Source organism: Schistocerca piceifrons, chromosome 6 (assembly GCF_021461385.2).
Source record: "Schistocerca piceifrons isolate TAMUIC-IGC-003096 chromosome 6, iqSchPice1.1, whole genome shotgun sequence".
In the NCBI taxonomy this organism is placed as follows: Eukaryota; Metazoa; Arthropoda; class Insecta; order Orthoptera; family Acrididae; genus Schistocerca; species Schistocerca piceifrons.
The window spans coordinates 154,764,573-154,785,192 of record NC_060143.1 but is presented as its reverse complement, the minus strand read 5'-3'; positions in this window follow the sequence as shown (position 1 = coordinate 154,785,192).

The window sequence follows — 20,620 nt, the reverse complement described above, 5'->3', positions numbered from 1 at the left end:
TTGGCGTCATTGGCCTCGAGGTCCCTTGCAGGGCAGGTCTGGCCGCCTTGGTGCAGGTCTCATTACATTCGACGTCACATTGAGCGACCTCCGCGCCGGATGGGCATGAAATGATGATGAAAATAGCACGACACCCAATCCCTGAACGTAGAAAATCCCCGACCCAGCCGGGAAACGAACCCGGGCCTGTAGGACGACAATCCGTCACGCTGACCACTCAGCAATCGGAGCGGTCAATATTAGATATAAATAATGAATACAGTTATCCTGCTCGACTTCTAGAGTAAACTTAATTTTAGACTGATTATTATTTAAGGTTGACGTATATAGTTGGACATAGGTCTCACTGTCGTTGATTGGAGTCAGGCTGTCATCTACGTGTCTTTTAAAGCACTAAGTTCACCCAGTCATATGCCTATGCATGTTGAAAAACGTATTTTCTATATTGTTAATAATTATCTCTGCCAGTGTCCCTGCAAAACTATTCCCCGCGCAGCACCCTCTGTTAATAATATTTCTTATTAAACTGAAAATTGTTGCAGCTCAGACGGAGCTCTAACAGTTCGACAAGTTCAATTATCTCACCTGGACAGAATTTCGAAGTCTTTGAAATGAAGTTTTCTTTAATTATTTGTAAACTTTCTGGTACAGGAACATTTGTATGCCGGTACAAGTGTTTTATGTCGAACGATGCTATGATGGAATTTTGAGATATGTCAATGTTGTTAAGTAACTGTGCAAGTTCATAGCTGTTCTTTAGATTGGTTGGGTTCTTGAAAACGTTTTTCGTGAAGTAATGTGTTTCATTAGTAGATCTGCGATGTTCTGTTGTCTTTGATAGGACGTGTAGCCTTATCTTATTTATAGGTCTTTATATCTGAGCGTTAATCTTGGGAGACACACTTTTATCATTTAACACTATCTTTTTATTTTTGTGTAAGTAGGACGACGGACCCTGGATTTTCTTTTTTAAAACATTTTTAAATTTCGCAGTCGGATCTCTCTTAAATGCAGTAACATTATTAGACAAAAAGGTTTTCTATTTTAGCTACATAATATTTATCATTAACTATAGCGTTCATGTTGCATTTATCAGCATTAGTCACAATTTCATTGCACTCACGTAATTTCTTATTTGCAGAAGTTTCTATGTCTCCCTCTTTTCTACTATATGTACCGTTTCGCCTTGTTGTTTATAATTATATTAACTTTGACTCTAGTTATCTGGTATCCACTCATTTTCGCTTGCTCTACAGAAACTTTTGTTTCAGCTGTAGTTACATTACGTTCGTTTGTTTTCAAATGTTTGTGAGGATAACATTGTAAGACTTTACTCAATAATGTGTGTTTATCATCCGAGCAGTTTAGCTAAATCACCACATTCAGAAAACATATCTTTCTGCTGAGTCGGTATTATATATATACTTACGTACATATTATTAGTGTTTAATCTCCATGTTGTGCCAAATGTGAATTGGAGTTAGGTATTTGTTGACACAATTACATATGACTTGTTTCATGTATATTATCCAATCGCGTTTTAGCTTATCTTTTAAACTAAATTCCACCTATGCAGCCCTACCTGACGTAAATTGTGTCACATAAAAATACATCATGAATACCAGGTTTGGCGAAATTAAATCTCCATCGACAGATCTTTTTATAGACAAAATTTTTACATGGCCAATTCATTTCGTCTATTGTTCACATTAACTGTGAACAACCGTAATGTACATAAAGGAAGAATTACGAAAAAAATCTAACGTCAAACCATCACAAAATGCATACAAATTCAAAGTAAACATACTTTACACAGGCGATTTTCCATAGTACCGTCTCCAGTCATTTTATGAGAATAGCTGTGAGAACAGTGAACAATTGTCACAAAATAAAATACGTAAGACGTGTATAAAATCCCTTCATGTTTTGACCTTGTTGACACCTGCTAGAAAACTTTGAGGCAATCAACGGAATATATTGTGTTTTGAGGTGCCACCAGGCGGCAGCAGTCCTTTACAACATACAACTATATCTTTGCAGTAGAATGTAAAGAATTTCAGATATCTTTTTATACCGTTTGTAGATTTTAAAAAATCCATCATCTGCATGTATGCAGCCCCTACCATAAATCAGAAGAGTTGTACAAATTAAACTCTGGGGAACAGGACAAATGAGAACGCGAGTTAGATTAGTCCTATTTTGAAAAAAAAAAGTTCAGTAGTTATAACAAAATTCTAAGAAAGTTACAAGGAACCATTGGAGATGGTACGAGGGTTGGTTGTGGTGTATGTTTTTCAGTCTATTGGTATGATTGTGGTATCGTTCTTTGTACTGTTAGTTTACTAGAGGAAGTTGGTGCCCTAAGGAGTGGGTGGAATGGACACTATAGGTAGAAGAGGTATTTTAGATACTGACGAAGGACAACATCCACAAACGGGAAAAGATTTCATCCGCTTTATAAACAGCATTACTGACAAATTCCGAAAAACGATTCAGTAAACGATGTGCTTCTCATTATTTCGAAGCATACTAGAGTATTTACTTGCGACTCTGACGCACGTAGATCATCCATTGAAGACAGCCGTTGTGCATAAATTTCCTTGAAGTTATGGTCAAGTATATGTTGGAATCACGAAATAAAGTATCAACGTACACGAAAAAGCTATACTTCGTCTAAACTAAAAAAAAAACGGAGATAAGGAGACTGAAATATAATGGTTGATTATCTACAATCAATTGTATATCGGATACTGTCAGGCGCATTTGGCCGCACGTGACGAATTGTCGCTCACTCTTAGCAGTTCACAGTGCCTCTATGAATTCAGAGCCCATTGACCCTTCTCGCTGTCAATCGTTTCTGATAAGTGAAGCTGTGCCTTGCAGAAATTACTAAACGTGATGGTCGTGTTTATCATTCATCCGTAGCCTTCCAAAAAGGACGTTGTAATAGAATTCTATGAAAGTTACAAGAAACCATTGGAGATGGTACGGGGATTGGTTGTGGTGTATGTTCTTCAGTCTATTAGTATGATCGAGGTATCGTTGTTCATACAATTAGTTTGTTACACGGCCTTATTCTTAGTAAGGAGTGAATGTTTAACCTAGTTTCATGGGATACAGTCCGACTGTCAATCTTCCTCATGTGTATTTTAGAGATGTGACAAAGGCGAGAATCGATCCTGTCCCGTCGATAAACTTTTCTTGTAACTAATAATTCCGCGGATGTTAGAAGGAGCGCGTTATTACTGCATACGAACGCGCATGAAACTTTACGTGACGTCACTTCGCTAAGGACAATAGGAGGACTACAGCAACACTTTACCCGTTAACGCAGTTCAAAATATGTTCACATGTGTGTGAATTCCTAAGGTACCAAACTGCTTAAATCATCGGTCCCTAGACTTACACACTAATTAAACTACCTTATACAAAGAACAACACACACACATACACACACACACACACACGTCCATTACCGGGGGATGACTCAAACCTCCTTCGGGAAGGGTTAACACATAGAACAAATTCTGATCTCAATCGTAATGAAGTACCTTCAACAGAATCACCTCAATGGCAACTAGCATCGATTTCGAAAAATATTGATCATGTGAAACAACTCACACTTTTCTCACATGACACAATGAAGGTTTTGGATCCAGACAACGAGATAGATGCTAAAATTTGTAATTGGACTGAGGACTATTAGGAAGCGAGCACGCAGCATGTTATCTTGGATGGAGAGTCGTCGTCAGATGTATGAGTAACTTCGGATGATCCAGAGAGAAATGTGTTGGTATCCTTACTGTGGAAGTTGTATATTAATGATCTTGCCTACAGTATTAATACTAAAATCAGGATTTTTGAAGATGATAGAGTTGTCTATAATGAAGTACTATCTGAAAGCAGCTGCATAAATATTTATTCCGACCTCGGTAGAATTTCTAAATATGGCAGAGACTGTCAGCTTGCTCTAAGTGCTCAGAAATGTAAAATTTTGCATTTCACAAAATGAGGAATCGTAGTATGCTATGATTATAGCGTCAGTGAGTCATTCCTGGAATCGGTCAACTCATACAAATACCTGGGTGTAAACTTTGTAGCGATATGAAATTGAATGGTCACAGTTCAGTCGTGGGTAAAGCAGGTAGTTTATTTCAGTTTATTGGTAGAATATTGAGGAAGTGCAATCAGTCTGCAAAAGAAATTGCTTACAAATCGTACGACCGGTTTCAGAGAATTGCCCAAGTGTGTCGGACCCGTATCAAATAGGGCTAACAGAGGATACCGAACGTATAGAGATAAGGGCAGCACGAATTCTCATAGGTTTGTTTAATCCTTGTGAATGTGTCAGAGATGTATTGATGAAACTGAACTGGAAGACGCTTGAAGATGGACATCAACTATCCCGAGAAAGCCTATTAACAAATCGATTGGCGACTCCATAGAGTGCTGTGTGCACAACGACCATATGATAAGTAAAATTAGAAGGAAGCCTCAGAAATAGTTATAATGTGTTAACATGTCCCAACGGGACGAATGAGATGTGTGTATCGTCATGTCGTTAAATACGATAAAAAGTTGTTAGTCTGCACCATAAAAATTTTTAATAACACATAATGTGTTTCATGACACTTTGACCTGTTAAATCCTGACATATATTTTACAATTACCACTATTTATGCATTTGACTTCTTGATTTCAACGCAATATTTATTAAGAACTTTGTACCTCTGACATCCCACGGCAGATGGCGGTTACTGTCCAATAACAGAAACTGTTATCTTTGATATCATGTTATTTGCATATTTTTCCGTTTTACTAGTCCTGTAATCTAACACCTTATTATTTTACCTGTTGATTTTTATTCTTGCATGATTTTTAAGTTGTTTTGAAAGTAACACGTCAGTGTATGTTGGCAAGATGTGCATATACCCTTCCTTTTTGCTATGCGATTTTAGTGTACAATTTTAAATTTTAAATATTTGAAACATTCAATTAATGATAGGCAACTGCACATTTGGTATTTTGTGCTAATCTCTTGCCAAATACGGCAGTGTTAAACCTGTACGTGATACATGTCACATAGAGGGCGGTGTTCCAAGCCCCAGTCACACCGAGGTCTGCTATATAGATGAATGTAAACAGCGGCTTCAATTATTGTTATCGTTTCACAGCTTCTGTTACTAACTAGACACCAGTGCCTACGAGCTTTAATTCGTACGCTAAAGGTATGTTCTTGCCAACAGTTAGTTTTTGTACTCGGGTGTATTTGTGGTCTTTTGTTTCTTATTCACTGATCCGTATGTGAAAATTTTTAACTTCTAGCACTGAAGAAGATCATTATGCGTTAAAAATTTGACTTTGCTTTTGATAAATCATCGAAATTACGGCCTACTCTGACCTTCCTTCTAATTTTACCTATTAACAAAGTTTCGAGAACCAACATTAAATGATTACTCCAGGAATACAGTACAATCCTCTACGTATCGCTCATATAGGGATTGTAAGAGTAAGATTAGAATAATTGCTGCACGCGCAGAGGTTTTCAATCAATCTTACCGCGCTCCATATGTGACTGCAACAGGAAGAAACCCTAATAACTGGTTTAATGGGACGTATCCTCTGCCATGCACCTCACGATGGTGTGTAGAGCGTAGACTTAGGCGTAGTAGCACACCCAGGAGGCGTTATTAAATCTGCCAACGGCAGCTAAAGCTTACGGTCATATAGCGAAGGTTATCGTAAGTACATCTGAGCGCTTGGCCGCCGGAACTGGGCGGAGAGATATGGTGGCGAGAGTAAATTGGGTGAGGACTGATTATGCACTCCGCAATGAAGTGAGGAGCAGACTGCAGCGCCGGCCCCGGACCGGCGAGCGCGCCCGGATCGAGACCTCCCTCCTGACTGCATCAGAAGTTCCCAACTCGCCTTATTAGGCCTGATAGATGGGACCGCACGCTGCGGGCAGATTGAATTTGTACGTTGCCGCCGGCGGCGCCTGCGGCTCGGCGGATGTGTCGACCGGTGCCCGCCCGTGGTTGGCGGCAGCGGCGTCGTTGCTGCTCACCGCCTCCAGTGTCCCTGAAAGGGGCCGTTCTGAACTTAGATACTCTTTCTCTGACGCGCTAGTAATATTACCCCAGCCACTGCCCTGTTCCAGTGTTCATTAAAACATCGATTAATAGCTCTGGGATGAGCAAGATCGTGGTAACCGCAACATTTTCCCAGGAGGACCATGGCAGCTACACTATGAAATATTGGGTGAGAAATCTAATAAACTGGGAAAAATAGAGCTTCACTGCTAAACCTTCGCATGTTCTCCTTGCGCACTGGCAAATTTGGCTACTTCAACGTGAGTTCACTTCCACAGTCCTCAAACCACTGTAACAGGATTCTAGGGGTCACGGGTCTATTGGAACCGTTTCATTATTTGAGGCTCTCACTCTAAACATTATCTGCAGCTGATGCCACAAGTTACCTGGACTTGAATGTAATATACTCTTGGAACATTGAGAAAGAGTTTTGCCTTTCTAGTATGAATGTTTTCTTTCTTTTTTTTTTTGCCTTTATCCCTCCTACGTATGAAAGCAAGGATACGTAGTTGTGCGATTGTGTTTAGGTCCTGGGTAGCTGTAAAGTTTAGCATAACATGGTAGTTCTGTCGACTTGAGATGGTGATGGACGAAATTAGAAATGTTTATCTGCATCGATAGAGCGCTCCAAGGAGAGCTTTTGCGTTCGGTCCGTTACGTTAGGTAGAGGCTCCTAGGCGATTCTTTGCTAGCCCCCACCATCTTTCTAATCCATGAGTTATGGCACACCCATGGGTGGACGCACTTTTCGCTGCAAACGGTCAGGACGTACGGTTCTGGGAACAGCTATATAAAGATACAGTCGTGGTTGCAAACTTATTTTCGACTAAAAGCAATACGTTTCACGTTTTTAAACTCCTTTAGATTTTCTGAAAGGAAAGTAAAAGCATGGTCATAGATATACAAAATTGCAAGTGAAGGGGCATGGTCCTAAACCGAGCTACACCTCTGAAAATTAATTAAAAACCTTTATAAAAGCAAATTAACACTCACGAAAAGCTATCAAAGCATTACATATCGTCGCCCCCTAGGGCGGTTAGAAAGATGGTGACAACCCATCCATAGGAAGAACCGTCGAACAAGATACACAGGAATTAAAACCAAGTGCATAAACATAAAAAGGATATAATTCGGGATAAATATATGACGGCAGACATAGAAAGGGAGGGTTGAAGGGGCACAGACAAATAAAGTATCGGAAATTACCTTAAAATAGCCAGAGCCGTCAGGTGAAGAGCAGCACAGGGCCCTACGTACATCGAATGAACTTGGATATCAGGTTACTGAACGATCTAATAGGTGGCAGGAGTGAAAATGTGTGATAGTGCGTAGGATAAAAATTCAAAACTTTTGAAAATATAAGAAACTATTAGAAACATAGTACAGGGAACGTTACCATAAAGACGATAAAGGATCCAGAGAGGCTACAAGTGGTTGTACATAAAATATACCTAACGAAATTTCTAAACATTTACCTATCAGGAGCATAATGTTTGTTAATAATCCACGACTCTAGATAATGAGATTATAGCGAGCGCACTTTGATCTCTTACAAACCGGCGCCACGATAACAGTGTTTTCATGCTTCCCTAAACCTATCTTATTTTTCTTTTTCCACTTCATGGATTAGACATTCTTTCCCGTTCTGGCTTCAGGATATCTCCAGAGTATTCTGGGTTGTCTTTGATCACTTCTTCCACTCGGTGTACAATTCAACGCTGCTTTCGAAAGTATGGTGTTCCCCGTGTTTTGTAAGCGACTGGTACAGTTCTGCCCATTGCTTAATATTTCATTAAGTACTGGTTCTATAATTTGTTACGAATGTCTTACCTTCGGATCTTATCCGTCCTCGTACATCCTTTAACATTCATCTCATTTCTGCGACTGTGTTTTACTCTGTTAGTTTTTAGTCGGCATCCACGCTTCGCCACCGTAAAGCAGTGTGAGTAAACCTGCTACTTCATAACATTTCATTTTCGTTTCTTTCCTAACTTTATTTTTCAAAACTCGTTCAGTAGTCCAACATACAACTTCAAATATGCTGACTTTTTGCTCAGTTACCTTGTGCTTATAAAAACCTATGTTACAGGCAAGTCATTTAAAATTCGATACTTTCTGTAACATATATATACTAAGATGGTATCTGTTCTTTCGGACATGTCCGAAAGAACAGATACCATCTTAGTATATACATAGTTAAGGCTCACCGGCCACTTAACCACATTCTTCTGTGCGAATGCACAAACAGTGCCCGAACTCTTACGGGAATCGGCAACGCGCCGCGAGTAATGAGTATAATGGGCGGGGGCACTGCGAATGTAGTGCGGGACAATACGTTGAGAATGTGGGTTTCGCGGGAGTTGTCACATAGATAAATCCCTGCAGTCGCACTATCCTTTGTGTTCTCGGTGGCTCAGATGGATAGAGCGTCTGCCATGTAAGCAGGAGATCCCGGGTTCGAGTCGCGGTCGGGGCACACATTTTCATCTGTCCCCGTTGATGTATGTCAACACCTGTAAGCAGCTAAGGGTGTTCATTTCATTGTAATTTCTCTAACATGTTGCTTTCTAGCACACTCTTTCATCCGATAGGATCCCTGCCTCTAATGGCTGTAATTTATGTCTTACGAAATGGTATTATAGGATATATGATATACATAGATTGTTTAAGGGATACATGGGTTTCTGTTAATCTGACTCATTCACCTGAATTATTATTAGATCGTCTGCGACTGGAAGAGTGTTTGAGTAGACAGTGTTTCATAAATTAATTTCTTTATATTTCTTTGAAATGCTGTCAGTGGGTATATTAAAAAGTGTGTGTTGATATGCTCCACCTTGGTTTAAGTTCTGTATTTGGGAAAATCCGTTCACCTCTTTTAAATCCTGTGTGTGTCATATAATTAGTATGTCTACACTATCTCCTTATACCGACATAACGTGCAACTGTTGATGTTGTTGTGGTCTTCAGTCCTGAGACTGGTTTGATGCAGCTCTCCATGCTACTCTATCCTGTGCAAGCTTCTTCATCTCCCAGTAACTGCTGCAACCTACATCTTTTAGAATCTGCTTAGTGTATTCATCTCTTGGCCTCCCTCTACGATTTCTACCCTCCACGCTCCCTTCCAATACTAAACTGGTGATCCCTTGATGCCTCAGAACATGTCCTACCAAACGATCCCTTATTCTAGTCAAGTTATGCCACAAACTCTTCTTATCCCCAATTCTATTCAATACCTCCTCATTAGTTATGTGATCTACCCGTCTAATCTTCAGCATTCTTCTGGTATTTGTCAAGACTGCATTCGATCCTCCCGGTCAAACGCCTTCTCAAAATCTATAAAAGCCGAAATATTTCTGAAATTTCTCTTCTTTCTTCGATTATTTGACTAATGTTGGTGAAGACACTATACGCACACTATCTCCCTTTCTTAAATTTTCTTTGCTCTCCTCCTAGCAATCAATCGGCAACCGTTTTTAATATATTGTTTATAATTTCAATATAGTATTTACGTCCTACGTACATGAGATTAACTCCTCCACAATTTTCACACTTTTTGCGATCTCCCGTTTCTAATGGATTTTTAACTAATGCTGTTGACCAAGAGGTAGTTATACTTGGCGTTTTCGCAGGATTTGTTGGGTATGTACAAATTTCTTAATTTGCTGTCCTCCTTCTTAGCTGAGTAATCTGCGCATCTGCAGTGAGCCCAGGTTCGATTCCTAGCCAGTTCAGTGATTTTCTCTGCTCAGGAACTCTTTGTTGTGTTGCCATCATTATTTCATCAGCATTGATAATTTGTATATTATACCACTATATTTCATTTGTTCTACATTCACTCCAACTAATCCAGTATTTAGTATGTTCTACATTCACTCAATCTAATCCATAGGCCTTACTGTATTTTTATAAATCTTACTACTGTGCTTCATTCTTTTAAAGTTATAGGGTGCACATCTGCAACTTTGTTTCGATAGGAGCTATCTATTTTGTTCATTCACTTTATCGTCATACCAGAACTCTTTATAATGTTTTACCCATTGTTTTTAACTTATTATGTTAATTATTGCTGTATCGTTTCCTGATTTAATTATTTACTTCATTTGTTTATATCCAGTTAACTGTCTCCCAAGCACATCATGCTCTACCTCGTTAACTTGCTCCACGCTTCCTCATGAACTTTGCTGGTTGATTTTCTTACTAAATTTTCTTTTATCTTCATTTACTTTGTAGGATACATCTGTTTCATTTAGTTTGGGTTGGGTTTGGGTTGTTTGGGGAAGGAGACCAGACAGCGAGGCCATCGGTCTCATCAGATAAGGGAGGGATGGGGAAGGAAGTCGGCCGTGCCCTTTCAAACAAACCATCCCGGCATTTACCTGCAGCGATTTACGGAAATCACGGAAAACCTAAATCAGGATGGCTGGACGCGGGATTGAACAGTCGTCCTCCCGAGCCATGGACCTTGCCGTTGGTGGGGAGGCTTGTGTGCCTCAGCGATACAGATAGCCGTACCGTAGGTACAACCACAACGGAGGGGTATCTGTTGAGCGGCCAGACAAACGTGTGGTTCCTGAAGAGGGGCAGCAGCCTTTTCAGTAGTTGCAAAGGCAACAGTCTGGATGATTGACTGATCTGGCCTTGTAACAAAAACCAAAACGGCCTTGCTGTGCTGGCACTGCGAACGGCTGAAAGCAAGGGGAAACTACGGCCGTAATTTTTCCTGAGGGCATGCAGCTTTACTGTATGATTAAATGATGATGGCGTCCTCTTGGGTAAAATATTCCGGAGGTAAAATAGTCCCCCATTCGGATCTCCGGGCGGGGACTACTCAAGAGGACGTCGTTATCAGGAGAAAGAAAACTGGCGTTCTACGGATCGGAGCGTGGAATGTCAGATCCCTTAATCGGGCAGGTAGGTTAGAAAATTTAAAAAGGGATAGGTTGAGGTTAGATATTGTGGGAATTAGTGAAGTTCGATGGCAGGAGGAACAAGACTTCTGGTCAGGTGACTACAGGGTTATAAACACAAAGTCAAATAGGGGTAATGCAGGAGTAGGTTTAATAATGAATAGGAAAATAGGAATTCGGGTAAGCTACTACAAACAGCATAGTGAACGCATTATTGTGGCCAAGATAGGTACGAAGCCCACACCTACTACAGTAGTACAAGTTTATATGCCAACTAGCTCTGCAGATGACGAAGAAATTGAAGAAATGTATGATGAAATAAAAGAAATTATTCAGATAGTGAAGGGAGACGAAAATTTAATAGTCATGGGTCACTGCAATTCGAGTGTAGGAAAAGGGAGAGAAGGAAACGTAGTAGGTGAATATGGATTGGGGCTAAGAAATGAAAGAGGAAGCCGCCTGACAGAATTTTGCACAGAGCACAACTTAATCATAGCTAACACTTGGTTTAAGAATCATGATAGAAGGTTGTATACATGGAAGAACCCTGGAGATACTAAAAGGTATCAGATAGATTATATAATGGTAAGACAGAGATTTAGGAACCAGGTTTTAAATTGTAAGACATTTCCAGGGGCAGATGTGGACTCTGACCACAATCTATTGGTTATGACCTGTAGATTAAAACTGAAGAAACTGCAAAAAGGTGGGAATTTAAGGAGATGGGACCTGGATAAACTGAAAGAACCGGAGGTTGTACAGAGTTTCAGGGAGAGCATAAGGGAACAATTGAAAGGAATGGGGGAAAGTAATACAGTAGAAGAAGAATGGGTAGCTCTGAGGGATGAAGTAGTGAAGGTAGCAGACGATGAAGTAGGTAAAAAGAAGAGGGTTAGTAGAAATCCTTGGGTAACAGATGAAATATTGAATTTAATTGATGAAAGGAGAAAATATAAAAATGCAGTAAATGAAGCAGGCAAAAAGGAATACAAACTTCTCAAAAACGAGATCGACAGGAAGTGCAAAATGGCTAAGCAGGGATGGCTAGAGGACAAATGTAAGGATGTAGAGGCTTATCTCACTAGGGGTAAGATAGATACTGCCTACAGGAAAATTAAAGAGACCTTTGGAGATAAGAGAACCACATGTATGAACATCAAGAGCTCAGATGGAAACCCAGTTCTAAGCAAAGAAGGGAAAGCAGAAAGGTGGAAGGAGTATATTGAGGGTCTATACAAGGGTGATGCACTTGAGGACAATATTATGGAAATGGAAGAGGATGTAGATGAAGATGAAATGGGAAATACGATACTGCGTGAACAGTTTGACAGAGCACTGAAGGACCTGAGTCGAAACAAGGCCCCCGGAGTAGACAACATTCCATTGGAACTACTGACGGCCCTGGGAGAGCCAGTCCTGACAAAACTCTACCATCTGGTGAGCAAGATGTATGAAACAGGCGAAATACCCTCAGAGTTTAAGAAGAATATAATAATTCCAATCCCTAAGAAAGCAGGTGTTGACAGATGTGAAAATTACCGAACAATCAGTTTAATAAGCCACAGCTGCAAAGTACTAACACGAATTCTTTACAGACGAATGGAAAAACTAGTAGAAGCCAACCTCGGGGAAGATCAGTTTGGATTCCGTAGAAATACTGGAACACGTGAGGCAATACTGACCTTACGACTTATCTTAGAAGAAAGATTAAGGAAAGGCAAACCTACGTTTCTAGCATTTGTAGACTAAGAGAAAGCTTTTGACAATGTTGACTGGAATACTCTCTTTCAAATTCTAAAGGTGGCAGGGGTAAAATACAGGGAGCGAAAGGCTATTTACAACTTGTGCAGAAACCAGGTGGCAGTTATAAGAGTTGAGGGACATGAAAGGGAAGCAGTGGTTGGGGAGGGAGTAAGACAGGGTTGTAGCCTCTCCCCGATGTTATTCAATCTCTATATTGAGCAAGCAGTAAACGAAACAAAAGAAAAATTTGGAGTAGGTATTAAAATCCATGGAGAAGAAATAAAAACTTTGAGGTTCGCCGATGACATTGTAATTCTGTCAGAGACAGCAAAGGACTTGGAAGAGCAGTTGAACGGAATAGATGGTGTCTTGAAGGGAGGATATAAGATGAACATCAACAAAAGCAAAACGAGGATAATGGAATGTAGTCGAGTTAAGTCGGGTGATGCTGGGGGTATTAGATTAGGAAATGAGACCCTTAAAGTAGTAAAGGAGTTTTGCTATTTGGGGAGCAAAATAACTGATGATGGACGAAGTAGAGAGGATATAAAATGTAGATTGGCAATGGCAAGGAAAGCGTTTCTGAAGAAGAGAAATTGGTTAACATCGAGTATAGATTTAAGTGTCAGGAAGTTATTTCTGAAAGTATTTGTATTGAGTGTAGCCATGTATGGAAGTGAACCATGGACGGTAAATAGTTTGGACAGGAAGAGAATAGAAGCTTTTGAAATGTGGTGCTACAGAAGAATGCTGAAGATTAGATGGGTCGATCACATAACTAATGAGGAAGTATTGAATAGGATTGGGGAGAAGTTTGTCGCACAACTTGACCAGAAGAAGGGATCGGTTGGTAGGACATGTTCTGAGGCATCAAGGGATCACCAATTTAGTATTGGAGGGCAGCGTGGAGGGTAAAAATCATAGGGGGAGACCAAGAGATGAATACACTAAGCAGATTCAGAAGGATGTAGGTTGCAGTAGGTACTGGGAGATGAAGAAGCTTGCACAGGATAGAGTAGCATGGAGAGCTGCATCAAACCTGTCTCAGGACTGAAGACCACAACAACAACAACAACAAATATATCTTGTGTGTTTTCTGTTTCTCTTCAGTTTCCTTTTTATTTCTGCGTTTCATATTCTCGAAACCTTTTAATTTCTCAATCTCCTATCTGAATTGATTGAGGCTTTCATTTATCAGTGTAACATTAGTTCTCTTTAACTATGTGTAATGTGATAAGAAATTTCTTTCGTTAAATACTTGTTTCCTTGAGAAACGACTTCCCCCGCGGTGTTGAATGGGGCGTCATCTAGCTGCTTTTGCGGTAAATTTTCGACGCATGTGCCTTCAGCACTTATTTGACAACGCGGGTTTCACGTTTTTCAGTTGTTTCTAGAGAAAAATATTTAAAATCCAATGGGTATTTATAATTCTACACGCGTTGCTAAAAATAGGATTCGAAAGAGGGTGTGTGATGGCAATAGAAATTAGGGTGCAATTCATTCGCAGTAAATTATCACATCGTAAAATGTGATTAGCAAATACAGAGACACGAAACACAATCCCAACATTAGAGAATGACCATAATACCATGCAACATCGCTACTCATAGATGTTTGATGTATTCAGCAGGAACATGAAGAAACCAAAAAGCAGAATAGCGCCAATAAAAGGAAAAGCTATCAGAAATATGTAAATTGGAAAATGTGTACAAAATTTTCACAGCACGTAAATTAGCTCAAGGAAAGGCTCTGTTAGTTAGGTAGTTACATGTTACTCGTATCACAAACACAATAAATGTTACGATCCAGAAACATATAAACATGATCTAGAGTGGTTACCCGGAAAATCACTGCCTACAGCGAACGTCACAAATTCCGTCCCTCGTATACCTCCGCTTTCCCGTAACTGCAGTCTACCTTGTAAGTGGACTTCCACAGCATTATTGACGCCTATCTTTAGCCATATACCAATTAACGTTTTTCAGTCTTTCCGTGACGCTATCCCAGTGGATTAAAACATTTAGTCGCGTTGGGGTTTGAGCAACACTTCAGTATAATTTGTTGTACACTGGTCCTTAAGGAATGTTCCACGTAGACAGATTACATTTTCCCAACATGCTACTAAGCATACTACCTAGTCTACAGACAAGTTATACTATGAAATCATTTCATTCCATTATGTATCCTCACAGTTGAACCTATGTGTTTGTGTCAGTGGACTGACTGCAGTTGTGGCTCACCGTTACTGCTGCTGTGATACGATACTACGTACTTGAAGTGCATGATTCTACATTTCTGAGTTTCAGTTCAAGTTGGAAGAATTTGCATCAATTTGAAATCATATCAAAGTCTCACTTTCTGTGTATTCCTTTTCAACCAGAACTTATATGTAAGTGAAGATGTCTGAGGTAACAAGTGCCAGTTGCCACATCACAAAGAATACGCACCATAAATGGATTATCAGACAGTGGACGGAAATCGGTTGATGTAATGTGCATGAAAAGACATAATTTCAAATAATGTGAATGATTTATTCAAGAGAAAGTTCTCCACAAACTGAGCAAGTCAGTAACTTATTGGTCCAATTTTGGCCCTTCGGCATGAAATTATGCTGTTGATGCATATCCTTGTGAGGGATACCGCGCCAAAGTCTGTCCAACAGCTGGGTTAAGAGTGTAAAATCACGAACCAGTTGGAGGGTCCTGCTTATAGCGCTCCAAACGTCCTCATTGGTGAGAGATACGGCGACCTTGCTGGTCAAGGTAAGATTCGGCAAGCAGGAAGACAAGCAGCAGAAACTCTCGCAGTGTGAGGACGGGAATTATCTTGCTGAATCTGTCCTGGATAGCTTGCCATTAAGGGCTACAAATCGCTGCATAGAATATCTTCGACGTACCACTGTGCTATAAGGGTGCCGCAGATTACTACCATGTTGCGGGTGATAGTCAGGGTGGTAAACCACCGCTGTCCAGGGAGTCTCCAGAAATGTCCTCCCTGATCATCCTCGCTCAGTTCGATGTGGGATTCATTACTGAAGGCTATTCTACTCGAGTCGTTGATGTTCCAGCCTGATGACGTGTCTGTACACGCCTCGGAGAGCTGTGGGATACCACCAACCCGAATGTCGCCCGCCATACGGCCCGACTTTCGGGAGGGATTTTATGGGCCGCAACGTTATTTCATACCAGGACCCATTTGATCGTCATCCACGGCGCCCTTGCAACACAGGAGTAAGTCGATGATATTCTACGCCCCGTTTTGTTGTTCTTTATGGAAAGCCATTCTGGGCTTGTATTTCAGAGAGATAAGGGTCTAGTGAAAGCGTCTTTGATTAGTAATCACAACGTTCTCGACACCGGGTTCGAAATCCGACACCGCTTCACCTTTGATTAACAGTCAACATTGGTGGCGGAGGACTTTCAGTATGCGGAGTCACCCTCATTCTGCCAACAGCCATGTCAAAGACGACGGACGGGCGGACAGAGGTTCGGGGCACTCTCTTGTCCTTTGGGTAGGAAACTGCTCCTAAAGGCGAAAAAATCACCAATGACCAACGGGATGAGGATGAAGAAAGCTATGGAAACCACTGCATAAAGAATCTTAAGTTGAATCCATAGGACATGTGGCCTATATTTGAAAAAGTGTCATGATGATCTCTCCATTGGCAAAAAATTCCGCAATAGTCCCACATTCGGATTTCCAAAAGGGGACTACCAATGAAGAGGCGACCATGAGAAAAGATTGAATAACCAGAGGAAGGATAACGTTCTACGAGTCTGGGCATGGAATATCAAAAGCTAGAACGTGGTGTGGAAGCTAGATAATCTGAATGGAAATCCAAAGGCTCAATCTAGATATTTTAGGGATCAGTGAAGCAAAATGGAAAGAAGGCAACGATTTCTGGGGTAATGAGTGTAGGGTAATATCAGCATCAGCAGAGATTGCTATAACGGGAGTACGATTCGTTATGAGTAGGAAGGTAGTGTAGAGAGTGTGTTACTGGAAGCAGTTCTGTGATAGGGTGGTTCTCATAAGAATGGACTGAAAACAAAAACCCACAACGGTAGTTGAAGTATATATGCTGACATCGCAAGCTGAAGATGAAGAATAGAGAAAGTATATGAGGATATTGAAAGGATAATACAGTACATGAAAGAGAGATGAAAATCCAACACCTATGAGGGATCTGAATAGAGCTGCGGGGGAAGGAGTGGAACAAAAGGTTACAGGAGAATGTGGGCTTGGGACAAGGAGTGAAGGAGGATAAAAAATTTCTGTAATAAATTTCAGCTAGTAACAGCGAAGACACTTTTAAAGGATCACAAGAGGAGGTGGTCTCCTTTCAAACTACCGGGTGATTCGGGAAGGTTTAAGCCATATTAAGTCATGGTCAGACAGAGATTCCGAAATCAGACACTGGATTGTAGGGCGTATCCAGGAGCTGATATTGAGTTAGATCGAAAAGTAGTAGTGATGAAAAGTAGGCTAAAGTTTAAGAGATTAGTCAGGAAGAATCAATACACAAAGAAGTGGGATACCGAAGTGCTGAGGAACTACGACGTTCGCTTGGGGTTCTCTAAGGCTGTAGATTCAACAATAAAGAATAGCTCAGTAGGCAATACAGTTGAAGAGGAATGGACAACTGTAAAAGGGACAATCACGGAAGTTGGAAAGAAACATAGGTACAAAGAACGTGAATGCAAAAAAGCCTTGGATAACAGAAGAGATTCTTCGGTTAATCGATGAATGGAGGAAGTACAAAAATAGTTAGAGAAATTAGTGAATACAGAAATACAAATCACTGAGGAGTGAAATAAATATGTTCAGGGAAGCTGGGAAAAATGTGAAGACATCGAAAAAGAAATGATTGTCGGAGGGACTGACACAGCATATAGGAAAGTCAAAACAGACTTCATTGAAACAAGAATGAAATGTGGTAACTTTAGGTGTGCAACGGGTATTCCACTGTTAAATGCAGAGGAGAGAGAGGATAGGTGGAAAGAGTACACTTGTCGGATGTGACAGAAGAAGAAACAGGAGTCGGTTTAGAGGAGATACAGATCCAGTGTTAGAATCAGAATTTAAGAGAACTTTTGACGACTTAAGATCAAAGAAGCCAGATGCGAAAGACAATATTTCATTAGAATTTCTAAAATCAGTGGGGGACTTGGTAAAACAGCATCTGTTCACGTTGGTGTGTACAATATATGAGTCTGGCGACATACCATCTGACTTTCGGAAAAATATCATCACACAATTCTGAAGATTATAATAGTTAACAAGTGTGAGAATTATCGCACAATCACCTTAATAGGTCATGCATCCAAGTTGCTGACAAGAACAGTACACAGAAGAATGGAAAAGAAAATTTACGGTGTTGTAGATTATTATCAGTTTGGCTTTACGAAAGGTAAAGGCACTAAAGAGGCAACTCTGACATTGCGGTTGATGATGAAAGAAGACTAAAACAAATCGAGACTCATTCATAGGATTTGTGGACCTGGGAAAAGCGCACGACAGTTTAAATGGTGCAGGATGTTCGAAATGGTGAGAAGAAGAGCGGTAAGCTAGAGGGAGAGACGGGTAATATAAAATATGTACAACAGCCAAGAGGGCAGAATGGGTTCTCATATCCGGAATCGACCATCAGTTATATAAAAAGAACTGCATTTCGCAGGTTTCATTGTTTCCTACATGAAACAGATGAACAAAATATTTAGCTTCAAACAGTAGAATCTAGATTTTCAAAATGAATATTTCAGGCATACGTGGTCTCATACACAAAGAGAAAAGATGAAGCCGCTTTATACGTAAACAAACTTGCGAAATACACAGCTTTTGCCTTTAGTGTATTTTTCTGACATCTTCTACACTAGGGTATCGAAGGAACACATTGTACTGCCAATTCACTGCACTTAAATTGTATACACTTATGGAGCACAACCATTCTTGATCACTGTTATGGATGTATAGCTAAGGATTAAATAGTTCTTGCCTTTGTATTCGTGTATCTATTCTAATAGTGATTTCTGCGAACTGCGTTTCTCTCAAAGGGCAAGAGCAGCATCATGAGGTTTCTACTCCCCCCGCCCTCCCACCCGAAAGGCCACACGCTGAGACAATCGCACCACGCCTGGGAAGCGTCCCGCGGCGAAGGATCTCCGACGTGCCGTTGCCGGGTCGTGTTGCGAAATAAAAACAAGGTACCAAGTCGGCACTCAGCGCGAACGGCTCGGGACGGCCGACATTACCGTCACCAATTAGAGGCGCGCCTTGTTCGCGCGAACCTGCGCCGCGGAGGGCGCGCCGGTGCCGGCTTTACCAGCGGCTCTGCAGAACTGCCGCGCGGAAACCATTATGGAGATTATCAGGGCGTCTGAGCGACCCCGCGCCGCTACGGGCGCCCTTTTAATGCCCGCGCATGCGTGAAATTCAATTTCGGGAGGAATGTTCCTCGCTCTTCACATCAGTTTAGTTGCGCCCCTTCCCTTCACTACTTTGTTAAATCTACTCCCCCCCCTCCCCCTTAACGCGCGTGCCGTACCACCAACTTCGTCCTACAACCAGCCCCACCCTCCCCACCCATACTGCTTTCCCCTTTTCCCCCACCACCGAGCCTTGTACCGTTTTCCTCTCCGCCTGTTCCTCTCTTTCAGCCGCAGTTCCCCCCGCGATGCCAGTGGGGTTCATTCTTGTAGTATCGCCAATCCTACGCCCTCGGATTTTCCTTTTATTCTTTTTCCCCCCCACCCTTCCACTCCAGCCGGTATTCCTTGTTTACCCATCCCCATGTAGTGCGGCCCACGCCACCTCCCACCGCGCTTGCTATTTATATCAAGCTTCATGAATACAGAAACCATTACGATGGCTGCTACTACACATCCAAATGAGCCTTTTATTTTGCATTTTTCCGTTTCTGCGCGTGCCAGCGCGCGTGCCGGCACGTGCGACCGCGCGTTCTGAACACGGCTGGCGTGCAATCAGGGCTGCGCAAATAGCAGGGGGACGTCCGTGCCTACCGCAGCTGGAAGCACAGTTTGACGCCTGATGGACGAAGTAGCGATGACGTAAGGAGGAAATAAGTGAAAGATATACGAAAAAATGTCCTTATGTTTTAAAGTAATATCAATCTGAAGATTGGTAAGCGGCAGTGTACTAACAAAGCAGTGGGATTGCTTAACTTTCTACCAGTACTGCCCCCTAACCGGTTTATAGTTCCCCAAACACTACAGGCAGGTCACGATGACGAAGAAATACCTGTGTCTGAGTTCACCAACCTACATTGATGACAGTAACAGGGTCTTCCTCCTTCCACTGACTTCTATGAAAGCTGCTATACAAACTTTTATCAGGCGTACAGGGTAGAACAAAAACATGCAAAACAACACGATAGGCCGGCCGGGGTGGCGAGCGGTTCTAGGCGCTACAGTCTGGAAACGCGGGACCGCTACGGTCGCAGGTTCGAATCCTGCCTCGGGCATGGATGTGTGTGATGTCCTTAGGTTAGTTAGGTTTAAGTAGTTCTATGTTCTATGGGACTGATGACCGCAGAAGTTAAGTCCCATAGTGCTCAGAGCCATTTGAATCAACACGATAAATGCATGCTTGAACATAAATGCAGATGCTGGCGTAGCCTGCAGGTTGACCTGTTGTATTCAATCACGAACGGCACCTCTGGAAAACCCTCTATACGTTACAAGTGTCATTAATCTCAGAAGAGTACTGCGTGTAGTTGTGAGTGTACGATGTCGGAGCTAAATGAATTCGAAGGTGGGTAAATTGTAATTTCTCTTATGATGGTTGCGTCCGTGAACTTGGAGCCGAAGTCTCTGCGGTATGAAGAGGCACCATATCGAAAATTAGTATCTCATACAG